Source organism: Galeopterus variegatus, unplaced genomic scaffold, assembly GCF_000696425.1.
Source record: "Galeopterus variegatus unplaced genomic scaffold, G_variegatus-3.0.2 Scaffold882, whole genome shotgun sequence".
NCBI classification, from domain to species: domain Eukaryota; kingdom Metazoa; phylum Chordata; class Mammalia; order Dermoptera; family Cynocephalidae; genus Galeopterus; species Galeopterus variegatus.
In genome coordinates this window covers 293,365-304,605 of record NW_007726993.1, presented here as the reverse complement: position 1 = coordinate 304,605, position 11,241 = coordinate 293,365, and the positions used below count along the sequence as shown (strand labels likewise).

At 38.8% G+C, this 11,241-nt stretch overlaps 1 pseudogene; it reads left to right on the top strand.

The window, feature by feature from the left end:
* The first annotated feature begins 5,101 nt into the window (after positions 1 to 5,101).
* LOC103590832 lies at positions 5,102 to 5,635 on the top strand (annotated as a pseudogene).
* The last annotated feature ends 5,606 nt before the right edge of the window (positions 5,636 to 11,241 follow it).

Sequence of the window (11,241 nt, the reverse complement as noted above, 5' to 3'; positions counted from 1 at the left end):
CCGCGCGTGCGCACAGAGGAGAGCTGGACCGCTGTGTCGGGGGTGGGGCCGGGGCCGGGGAGGGGTCACGGCTAACAAAAAGCTTTTCCCGGGAATATTTTCTGGGACAGCTGCTAGGCTTTGAAGGATGAGATCTGAATCCTGGGATTAAAATTGCTCAGAATTGGAATTCTGAGCCTCAATTTCTTAACCCGAAAAGTGGGGATTAGGGATTGCCGCCTTAATTCACAAGCTTGAGGAGGATGAAGTGAGTTCCTGTTTGCCACAGTGCTCTGATAAAGGAAATCTTGACAGAAGTACAAATAGCCAGTTTAAACATAGAGAAACGTTCAAATTCCACTGATAATCGAGGAGATGTAAATTAAAATAGCTGCTGTCACCTTCCATTTATTAGATTAGCAAGGATTGACAAAAAAGAGAAATAATAATAGCTCCCTCTCTTTGGGGTTTATATTCCAGGCAACGTTCTCAGAGCTTCACATTTATTAACACTTATTTCTCATAGTAAGTACTTATAATATATACATGTACAGTAGTAAACTATTATCTTCATTTTACGGATAAGGGAACAGAGGCACTGAAAAGATAAGTGACTTGTCCAAGGTCACACAGCTAGTAAGTACCGGCGCAAGTATTTCAGTCAGAATTTGCAGGACAGTGATCTATCCAAAGGAAAACATGTTCAGGACCACTACCTTTGTTCCTCCGTCACACTGGCAAGAAGTGAAACAAATGATAGTTGCTAAGTAAAACAGTGAACGCGTAGCCCAGATGGACACTGGTACACTTCCAAAGTACAAATTGTTACATTTCTGGAGGCCCTTTAGCACTGCATATCGAAAGCCTTAAAAATGAGCACAACCACACAAAAAGGCAAATGCTGGATGATTCCATTCAAATGAGGCATCTAAAGTAGTCAAAGTCTGAGGAACAGAAAGTAGAAGGGTTATTACCAGGGTCTGGGAGGAGGGGAAAAAGTGGAGTTGTTCAATGAGTATAGAGTTTCAGTTTTGCAAGATGAAAAAGTTCTGGAGAACTGTTGCACAGCAATGATAATACCATACTATATACTTAAAAATGGTTAGATGGTAAATTTTATGGTTTTTACCATGAGAAATAAAAATGAGTAAAATTTTTGTCTAAGCAACTCCACTTCTAAGAAGTTATCCTAAGTTAATAATCAGAGATAGCACTATTTCTAAGAGGAAAAAAGTGGAAACAACCGAAATTTTTATAATAGAGGTTGATTAAATAAATGATGGAATAGTTATAATGGAATTGTATGCAGCCATTAAAATGACAAAAATATTTATTGACATAATAAAATGTCTTTAGTATGTTAAATGAAAATGAAAAGAGGTATGTACAGACTAATCAAATGTTTGTTTTATAGTTGAAAAAATGTTATATTCACATGGAAAAGAGAGAAGATGAAAACACCAAATGTTAATCCAGATAACTTTAAGAGTAGGGGTTATTTTTATCTTCTTTGTGCTTTTCTGTATTTTCCAAAATTTCTACAGTGAATATTTATACTTTAGCAATCAGAAGAAACTACAATAAATGTTATTTTAAAAATTCTATATAAATGCTAATTGGATTATTATTAATAAAAGTAATGAGTCTATTTCAGAAATCTTGTCTTAATATTGGCATTTTACATTTGTGTCATATTGTACAATTTATAAAATTCAAAGGCTGGTCAGAGTGTGGTGTTGGTAACAAGGTCAGGGGTTTGGGCCCCTTTACCAGCCAGCCACCCCCCACCAAAAAAAAAGGAAAAAAAAAAGTTCATATAAGCTCTGGACTAGATTACAGCTGGAGACATGGCAGGGCCTTTGGAAGGCTTCAGAAAGCCCGCTAAAACCGACCAGATACTGGACAGGGAATGAAGAAGTGCAAAAGCCAAACTGAAAGATGGAAACACAGTGGTGCCACTGAGCCACTGATAAAAGTGCAGAAGGTGTGATGAGTTGGCTTAGGAAAGGGTGAAGAAGAGGGTAAGTTAGGGGTGTGTGTGTGTGTGTGTGTGTGTGTGTGTGTGTGTGTGTGAGAGAGAGAGAGAGAGAGAGAGAGAGAGAGAGAGAAAGGGAGAGAGAGAGAGAAGGAGAGATTATTGTTAGAGAGATTACAGGACTGGAGATATTGGTTTCTCCATCAGGAAGGTGCAGGTTGGAGCCAGGAGGGTTGAACATTGAGGCTGGACACTACCTATCAAAGTCCCCTCACTATTCTTCCTCGGTGAGTCTATGATTTCCCTCTCTGTTGTGGCCACCAGTGGACTCTTGGCCAGGCTTACAGAATTCTCTGCTTGGTTGAATTACTAGTCAGAGTTTACAGTAATAGAACTATGGAATGTTTTGACAGTTGAAGTATATACTGTACTAAAATTATATTCACTGTATTAAATGACTTTTTTCTTGCGTCAAAAATTGTCTGTTTTTTATTTGCTTCATTATCTACACATCTATTGTTAATTCTTTCAGAAACTCTGCATGAGAACTATAAAATACCTCTTGATCTGCTCCCATCAGCCAGGTAATCTATCAGTGTCTTTTTAAACCTTTCTTGGTGACATCCCTCCTTAGACCCATCCTCCTCTCGCTCTGAATCGTCTTCTTAGCCTTGGTGCACAGCTGTTGTCCTGGGATTTCCCCTCACCACATTCTGGGGATTTTCTTCCAGCTCTCCTATGCCAAATTACCTGCACCCTAAATCTTATGTCTTTCCTTTTTTAGTTTATTCTCTCATTTTGGAGAAGTACATGCTCCAGTAACTCACCAGAAGGAGTTTATGGAAAGGAAATTTTTGAGTCCTTGCTTGTTTGAAAATGGCTTTATTTTCTCTCACATTTGACTGACCGATTTTCAGGTTGGAAATCATTTTCTTTTTTTCTTTTGGTGGCTGGCCAGTGTGGGGATCTGAACCCTTCACCTTGGTGTTACCAGCCAGCATCATGGTCTCCCAAGTGGGGAAATCATTTTCACTCAGAATTTTAAAGCTAATGACCTATTGTCATATAGCTTCTCATGTGCCTAGATTCTTCAGAAGTCTGATTTATTCTGATTTCTGTTTCTTCCTATGTAAATTTCATTTGTTCTTTTGTTTCTGAAAGCTTTTAAGTTATTTTCCCCCTTTATCATTGATGTTCTGAACTTTCATAATGTGTCCTGTAAGCCTTTTTCATTCATTGTGCTAGGTACTTGGTGGCCCCTTTAAATCAGGAAACATGGTCTTCAATTCTGGGAAATGTTCTCTGTGATCAATTTCCTTATTTTTTTTTAACTTTTTCTCTCTCATTTTTCATTTCTTGGTTTTGTTTATTCTACTTATAATAGATTTTCCTGAACTGTATTCTCTGGTTCTACTAATGACTTTTTACATTTCTACTGTAAAAATTTTAATTTCCAAGAGTTTTTCCTTGTTTCCAAACTTTCCTTTTTGCTAGCTTCTTGCTCTTCTGTTGTCGATTCAGGATCTCTTACTTCATATTTCTGAGGGTAGTAATTGTAATTTTCTGCTATTTTCTTCTGCTTCCTAGATTGTCTCTATTGTTTATTTCGGACTCTGGCTTTCAAGTTGGAACCTTTTCTCAGATAATATCTACCATATACTGGGTGTCAACCACTGTTCTAAGCATTTTGCATATTTTAACTAATTTAATCCTTACAACAACCCAATGAGGTAGAGCCATACCCTGGTCTCAGCCATCCCAAGCCTGGATTAGATTTCTGTTTTTATTAGACCAGTTAGTTACTGGTCTTCCATTTGCTTTGCTTCATTAGAAAATGTACTGACATCTTCATTTTACAGTTATTTACTGTCCCTTCTCTTTGTCCCTATAGGCTTTTTCTTTTTCATTCCAAGATTATCATTTTAGGGGGATTTCAGGATGTAGCAGAGATGAGTATTTGTGTTTAATGAACTATGTTTAAAAACTGGAAGTCCAGTGCTCTGTCTCCCTTTTAAAAGCAGAGCATAGTTTGATATTTATATTTTGATCTGTGGTTAATAAATAAAAGATTATAGGCTTCTCCATAGTGTTTTCCATAATGGCTATATTAATTTACAGTCCCACCAACAATGAATAAGGGTTCCCCTTTCTCTGCATCCTCGCCAGCATTTGTTATTTTCTGTCTTTTTGATAATAGCCAGTCTAACTGGGGTGAGATATGTCATTGTGGTTTTGATTTGTATTTCTCTGATGATTAGTGATATTGAGAATTTTTCCATATACCTGTTGCCCATTTGTATGTCTTCTTTTGAAAACTGTCTATTCAGTTCCTTTGCCCATTTTAAAATCAGATTATTGGGGTTTTTTTTACTATTGTTTGCCTTCTTTGTATGTTCTGGATATTAATCCCTTAAGAAGAGTCTCTCATTATTGGGAAGCTATCAAGCTCTCTGTAGCAGATAAAAGTTTTCCAGTATTCTAATTTTCACTCAAAAGAATGAATTTTCTCTTTGGCAACAAATACTATCAGTTTGGGGTTTTTTTGTTGTCGTTTTTTTTTTTTTGAAATGACAGGTGCTTTTCATTCATTTTGGTAAACCAGCCTGCCAGATCCCAAAGTCTGAGTAATCATAGTTTGTCAGCTATAGTTGCAGGTAAGAACGGTGCTCTGTGAGTACAGTGACTACTTTAGCTCACAACTCTGTCACTTAAGAGCTTTTCCTCAAGATGATCATCATACTTTGATAGGCTTATGCGTCCTTCCCATTTTGTCCCATAGAATATTGAAAAGATATATATCCAAGGGTTGAGATTTAATAAAATTAGTAACTTTTACTGCAGTGTGATGCCACTCATTGATTTGGATTAAAGTGCCAGCCGTTTTACCCATCATTGTTTTGGCAGTGTCCTAGAAAACATCAACAGAGTGAAAAAGGCAAATGATATGTTAGTTTTATTATGAACATAGTTTTGACCTGAGTGGTGGACCTCCTGAAAGGGTCTCAGGGACTTCCAGAGTTCATGGACCACACATTGAGAACTGCTGCTCTAGAGAAAGTCAGATAACGTCTATCAAGAATGTTCATTCAAAACAGGTCTTTCTCTTCTGGTCCCAGGCACTTTGGGAGCCGCAGTTACTGTGCAGACATGGCCAAGTCCAAGATCCACACCGTACACAACCAACCCTGGGAATGGCACAGAAATGGTATTAAGAAACCTCAATCACAAAGATATGAATCTCTTAAGGGGTAGGTAGACCCCAAGTTCCTGAGGAACATGCACTTTGCCAAGAAGCAGGACAAGACGGGCCTGAAGAAAATGTAGGCCAACAAGGCCAAGGCCACGAGTGCACGTGCTGACGATATCAAGACCCTTGTAAAGTCCAAGGAGGTCAAGCCCGAGATCCCAAAGGGCACCAACCGCAAACTTGACTGACCTGCTTACATCACCCACTTCAAGCCTGGAAAGCATGCTCGTGCCCTCATCGCCAAGGGTCTCAGGCTCTGCCAGACAAAGGCCAAGGCCAAGGCTCAAACCAAGGCCCAGGACATGGCTTCAGCTGCAGCTCCAGCTCCAGCTTCAGTTCTAGCTCCAGCTCAGGCTCCCAAAGGTACCCAGGCCTCCAAAGGTGCCACACTCCCACGAAGGCTCCAGAGTGGAGGCCTCTGTCTGCCAATATGAGGACAGAAGGACTGGTGTGACCTCTGGGTTGTTGTCTACATGGGGCTGGTATCCTCTTGTGCTGTTTGTATGAATAAACCCGTGGCAGGAAAAGATTTAAAAAAAAAAAAAAGAATGTTCAGAACAGCACTATTTGTCAAAGCAAAAGTCCAGAAACAACCCACATTTCTATCAACAAGGGACCAGACAAGCTGCCGGTATATTTATACAATGGTCTGTTATACAACAGTGCAGTGAATATACTAAAGCTCTATGAAGTGACCTGGATAAATTTCAGTTTCTCCCTGAAAAGCAGAGTGTGAGACAAGCCCTTTGCTGTAAGAGTTTATTTAGGAGGTGATTCCAGGAAGCAGAAATAAGGAAGAAACAAAAAGGAAGAAAAGTCAATAAGATGTGCATTATTGAGCTACTTGTGACTATGGGCTACTGTGTTGAATGCCACTGGGAACTCTGTGAGGAATCATGTAGAATACAGCTCAGTACTGTTCCTCGGAAGGTGCGAGTCTGGAGCATTTTCCACTGACTCCCATCACTGTTGGTTGATGCCCCCGGGGCATTAACTGGTGAACTCCTGGGCTGTCCACAGGCTGAATAGCCTTCTAAAACTTTGTAGAAAGTCCTGAGACAGATCAGCAAAGAGATGCTGTGGCCTCTGAGGTGGCATGCTGGCAGCTTACCTGCAAGTCTCAGCTGCACTAAAGCTGGGTAGGTTGAGGGGAATGGTGTGGGCCACCACAGGTGTCTGCTCGACTCAGAAACTAATGGTGAGAGAAAAAAGGAGATCACAGGGACTTATGTACAATGGACCCCATCTTTATAAAGTTCAAAATACATGAAAATACATTAATGCATTGTTAATACAATTATAGACATTATGAAAGCAAGACAGGCAGGAAAGGGCTTATCACATGTTGGAGGACAGTAAGCAAGTTTGCTTTTCAGAAAGCACAAGTCGGTATAGCTGGAGATAAAGGTAGTGAGTTAAAGAACATGGCTAATTGGTGGCTGTCATTAAAACCAATCTTCCAATTTATGCTCATCTGAAAAGTCAAGGGGAGCAAGCTTTTTAGAAAGGCTATGACAGGATCAAGGGAATTACTGTTAGCAGTTGGCAGTGGAGGAAAAGGGAGCCCAGGGGCAGCGATCCCTTAAACTGGGTGGCACTCAGTAGTGCCCTCGCTTTTAGGGAGCCTCCTGTTTGCTCTTTTTCTTTATCAGGGGCAGACAGGCAGGGTGTGGCTTGTTGGTTTGTAGGGACAGCTAGAAGAGAGTCTATGGAGCAGAGACCTGGCTTCAGTCTTTGAACTTTAAAAGAAAATATGAACTTTCCCATGCCCACCCCGCCCAGAGCCCTTCCTCATGCTCCTGCCTGATCGCCCTGCATGGGGGAAGGAGTGTTCGCAGCTTGGAGACTCCAGCTCTGTCTTCGAGGGACAAGGGTCTCTGATTTCAAAGGTGGTGAGTTCTCTGCCCTCTCCCCGCTCTTCATTCTTTTTAGTCCTTTATCTTTCTCAGGATCCTCAAGTTTGATAGTGAGTAATTAATCCCCTTTCTCCTCACTTACAAGAACATTTTATTTATTTATTTATATTTAATTTTTTTTGGCGGCCAGTACAGGGATCCAAACCCTACAAGAACATTTTAAAGGGCAAAGTTTAACTGTTACCTAAAGAACACAAAAGGGGATAAGTGACAAGATAGCTGGATGAGTTTTGTTGAACGACTCATTTAATTATTATTTTCATCATTATTAATATTAAAGCTAATATTTATTTAGCCCTTACTATTTTCTGGGTCCTGTGCTGTGTACTTTCAGACTGATCATTTGTAGATTTGCAGAGTCTTCTTAAATGTTGTCTGTTGTAATCGTTTTTTCTAATTTAGGAGTTTTAAAAATCAAACTGTTTCAAATTTAAAATGTAAATGACTGCCTGGATGAAAATATTTCCAACATCTGTAGTGGAAAAAAGATGGTTACTATATGATGAATTTTGCAAGCCTTAGGGACAAATACCACAATAGAAAAATGAACAAAGTACATAGACAAGTAATTGATAAAGTCTAAGTAACAAATGGGTAATCAGGCCAGTTAGCACAATTGCTTAGGGCATGGTGCTGATAACACCAAGGTCTGGGCCGATCTCTGTACCGGCCAGGAAAAAAAAAAAAAAAGTGATCAAAGAAATACAAATTAAAATGACACACCACACACCATCAGAGTTTTTAAAAAGAGATGCCATATTGTTACTCATCAAATTGATGAAGATTTTAAAAATAGTATAATATCCAGTGATGTCAAGATTGTGAGAAAACAAACAATTTTATATATGCTGGTAAATTGATATGACTTTTCTGGAGGGCAACTTGGCAGTACAAATTAAAAGTCCTCCCATTTTAAAGATGGGAAACTCAAGTCTTAAGAGTTTAGTAACTTGCTTAAAGTTACAAAGTCACACAGCTAGTTAGGGATCAAGTCGGACTAGCACTAACCCTCCTGATGCCAGCCCTCAATCCACTATCCCTGGTAGCAATGTGTATAATAGTAATATATTGGAAATCAACCTAAATCTCATACAATATGGGAGTATTTTTAAAATTCTCACATATCCATGATGGAACACTGAAGTATTAAAAGAATATTTGATGACATTGGAAATGTGCATAATGTAGTGCTTGAAGAAAATATCAGGTATCAAAACAGTTTATCAAGTATGATCTTACATTTTTTCTTTTTACACCCAGACATAGACACACTGGAAGTTGTATTTTTTAAAAAAGTTATATACATGTATAAAAAAAGATTCAAAGAAATGTTATATCTGGGTAGAGGAATTACAGATGATTTAAAATTTTTTATCTTTTTTTTTTTTTTTTGTAATTTCCAGATTTCCTTACAATAAGTAGGATGGAAAAAACCCCAAATTGTGGCACATACATTGAACTTGAGGAAGTGAAATCATACTGTATGTTTACTAGGGGGAATTCCTTTATAAAGGAATTCCATGATAATCGCTCTGTAAAGTGAGGAAGTCATTTGCCCATTTTGTTACTCATAACACAGGGCTATGCATTCATTCCTTCGTTCGTCTATTTTTCCATGTACCTTATTCTATCTGCTTCCAGAAAGGGTCCTGGCAGTTTGCTCACTTGGTATCCGAATGTGTATATGATTGCCTTTCCTGTTTTAAGTGTAAAAGAGGAAAATAAAACCTACTTTTCAACAAATACCTACTTTGTTATCAGTGGGAGCTATTATTAGTATAGAACAATATTATAATTAAAAACATATGTATGTTAATTCAGTCGTACACTAATATAACATTGATTGCTATAATACTGGTATAATGTTTGTTAGAGAAGAACATTTGTTAGAGGAAGGGACCATCCGAGATGACTAGATCAGAAGAATAAATCCTGGAGATAAGTATGGTGACCAGATGGTTCTTACACCCACACAAAACACAAGGCAGAACTTGTCAATTTTCCACTCAAAGCTCTCAGGAAGAGAGCTCCCTGCTGAGGAGCTGTGGCTGCAGCTTCGGCTTAATAGAACCCGTGGGGACTTCCAGCTCTGCTTCTTTGAATTCTGGGCTGTGTGTGCCTTTGCCCAAAGTAAACCATGTCTTCTCCTTCCTTTCCTGATCACCCCTGTCGTTCTTCTAACATATGTTTTCTGATAACCAAATTGGTACATGTTCAAGGTAGAAAAAATGGAAAATATAAAGGAAAATATACAAGGAAAACCATAAGGATCACCTCTAATCCCTCCCCCAGAAGTAGCTACTATTTAATATCTATGTTTTTGCCTTTTTCCTAAGCATTGCCTCCCCCAGATAATATCATACTATACATAGTTTTAAAAAACATTGTTTGGGATGTAGTGAAAAATTCCCACTGCCCTTAAAGATTGTTCCACCAGGTGATTATGAAATGCTGCATAGTATCCCATTGTAAGGATGTACCATAATTAGTTAACCATTCCCATTTTAATGAACTTTTAGGTTGTTTTCAATTTTTCCTTTTTATAAATAATTTTGTGGTGAGCATCCTCACCATCAAATCCTTATGCACATTTTTACTTATTTCATTTGGATTATTTCTGGAGGTGAAATTACTAGACTAAAACTTCTGCATATTTGTAAATCGTTTGATACGTGTTGCTGAATTGTCTTTGTGAAAGTTGTTTAGCAATGGACAAGAGAGTTAGTTTTCCCACGTGTATGATGATTCTGGATATTATTTTTTCCTAATCTTTGATAGTTTGAAGGAAGACAAGTGATATCTAACTGTGGCCTTAACTTGCATTTTGTTGATGACTAGAGAATGAACACCCTACTTCTGCTATCATTCTCTCCTAGGTTGAGTCTGTTCCCACGGTTGCTTTCCATTAATCACTGGCTTGGTGATGTGCTTCAGGAAGACTCCCGTCCTGAAGCCACCTCAGTTGCCCTCATTACATAGAGTGACAATCTGATGAAGGACTTCATTTGATTTTATTTCCAGCATCTGGTGCAAATCATTCTACATGTATTTTCTTTGATCCTCACTATAGACCTATCTACGAGGTAGGTACTATTATTAATTTCATGTCATGTATGAGTGAGAGGAGGTTTGGAGAAGTAAACTAACCTGTCTAAGGCCACCACATAGAACCAGGGTTTGAACCCAGGTTGACTCTAGAGACCACCCTCTTAACCCCTTCACAAATTGACTGAATCTAGGGCCATCCTGTGGCTCATTTGGAAGAGCATGGTGCTGACAACACCAAGTCAAGGGTTAAGATCCCCTTACCAGTCATCTTTAGAAAACAAAACAAAACAAAAACTACAAAAAAACCCACAAATTGACTGAATCTAGGATTATGGGCCCAATAAGGTCTCCTCTTATTTGATTTCAGGCGTCCTTGGTTCAGCTTGGAGCTCTGTGTCACTCTGGCCATGTCTACCCAGGGTGTGTTTCAAAATCACTAGGAAGTTGAGGGGTTTGGGGATTGGGAGTAATTCTAGGGGATCCTGGGCCCTGTCTACTTCCACTTCAACCATAATTTATAAAGTAGAGAGTGTTTCACATTTACTTCTCTTGAGTTTCTGAATAGCTGATAACCTGTAGGAAAGTGAGTACAACAGAGGCAACCCCCCCCCAAAAAAAACAATGTCCTAATGTAATCCTAACATCACCATGGCCTAGTATTATGTATCATTTGCAACATGGTGGGATTAGAGGAGTGTGTTGTATGCACCATGATTAAAAAATAAAAGCAAACCTAAACCAACGTGATTTTTGTCATGAGAAAAACAGAATTGATTTTCAAAGCAAGAATGTATTTGACACTTAAGTTCGTCTTCAGTTTTTCAACCTCCCATCAACACCCCTCCAAGTCCCATCATTGCCCTATTCCATGACCATCAGAGTCCAGGCCTGCTGACTTCTGCAAAAACCTCCTCTTTGGAAAGGATTTGAAACCTTAGAGAGAATTTAAGAGACAAGTTCTCTCATCCTAGAGTGTTTACATTTTGAACTTTATCCTCTCTTGTGGCATGAGAGATTCTGTTTCCTGCTAAAGGAATTTCAGGCAGTAGCAAGTAGGTGAGGAATGAGTTTGACAG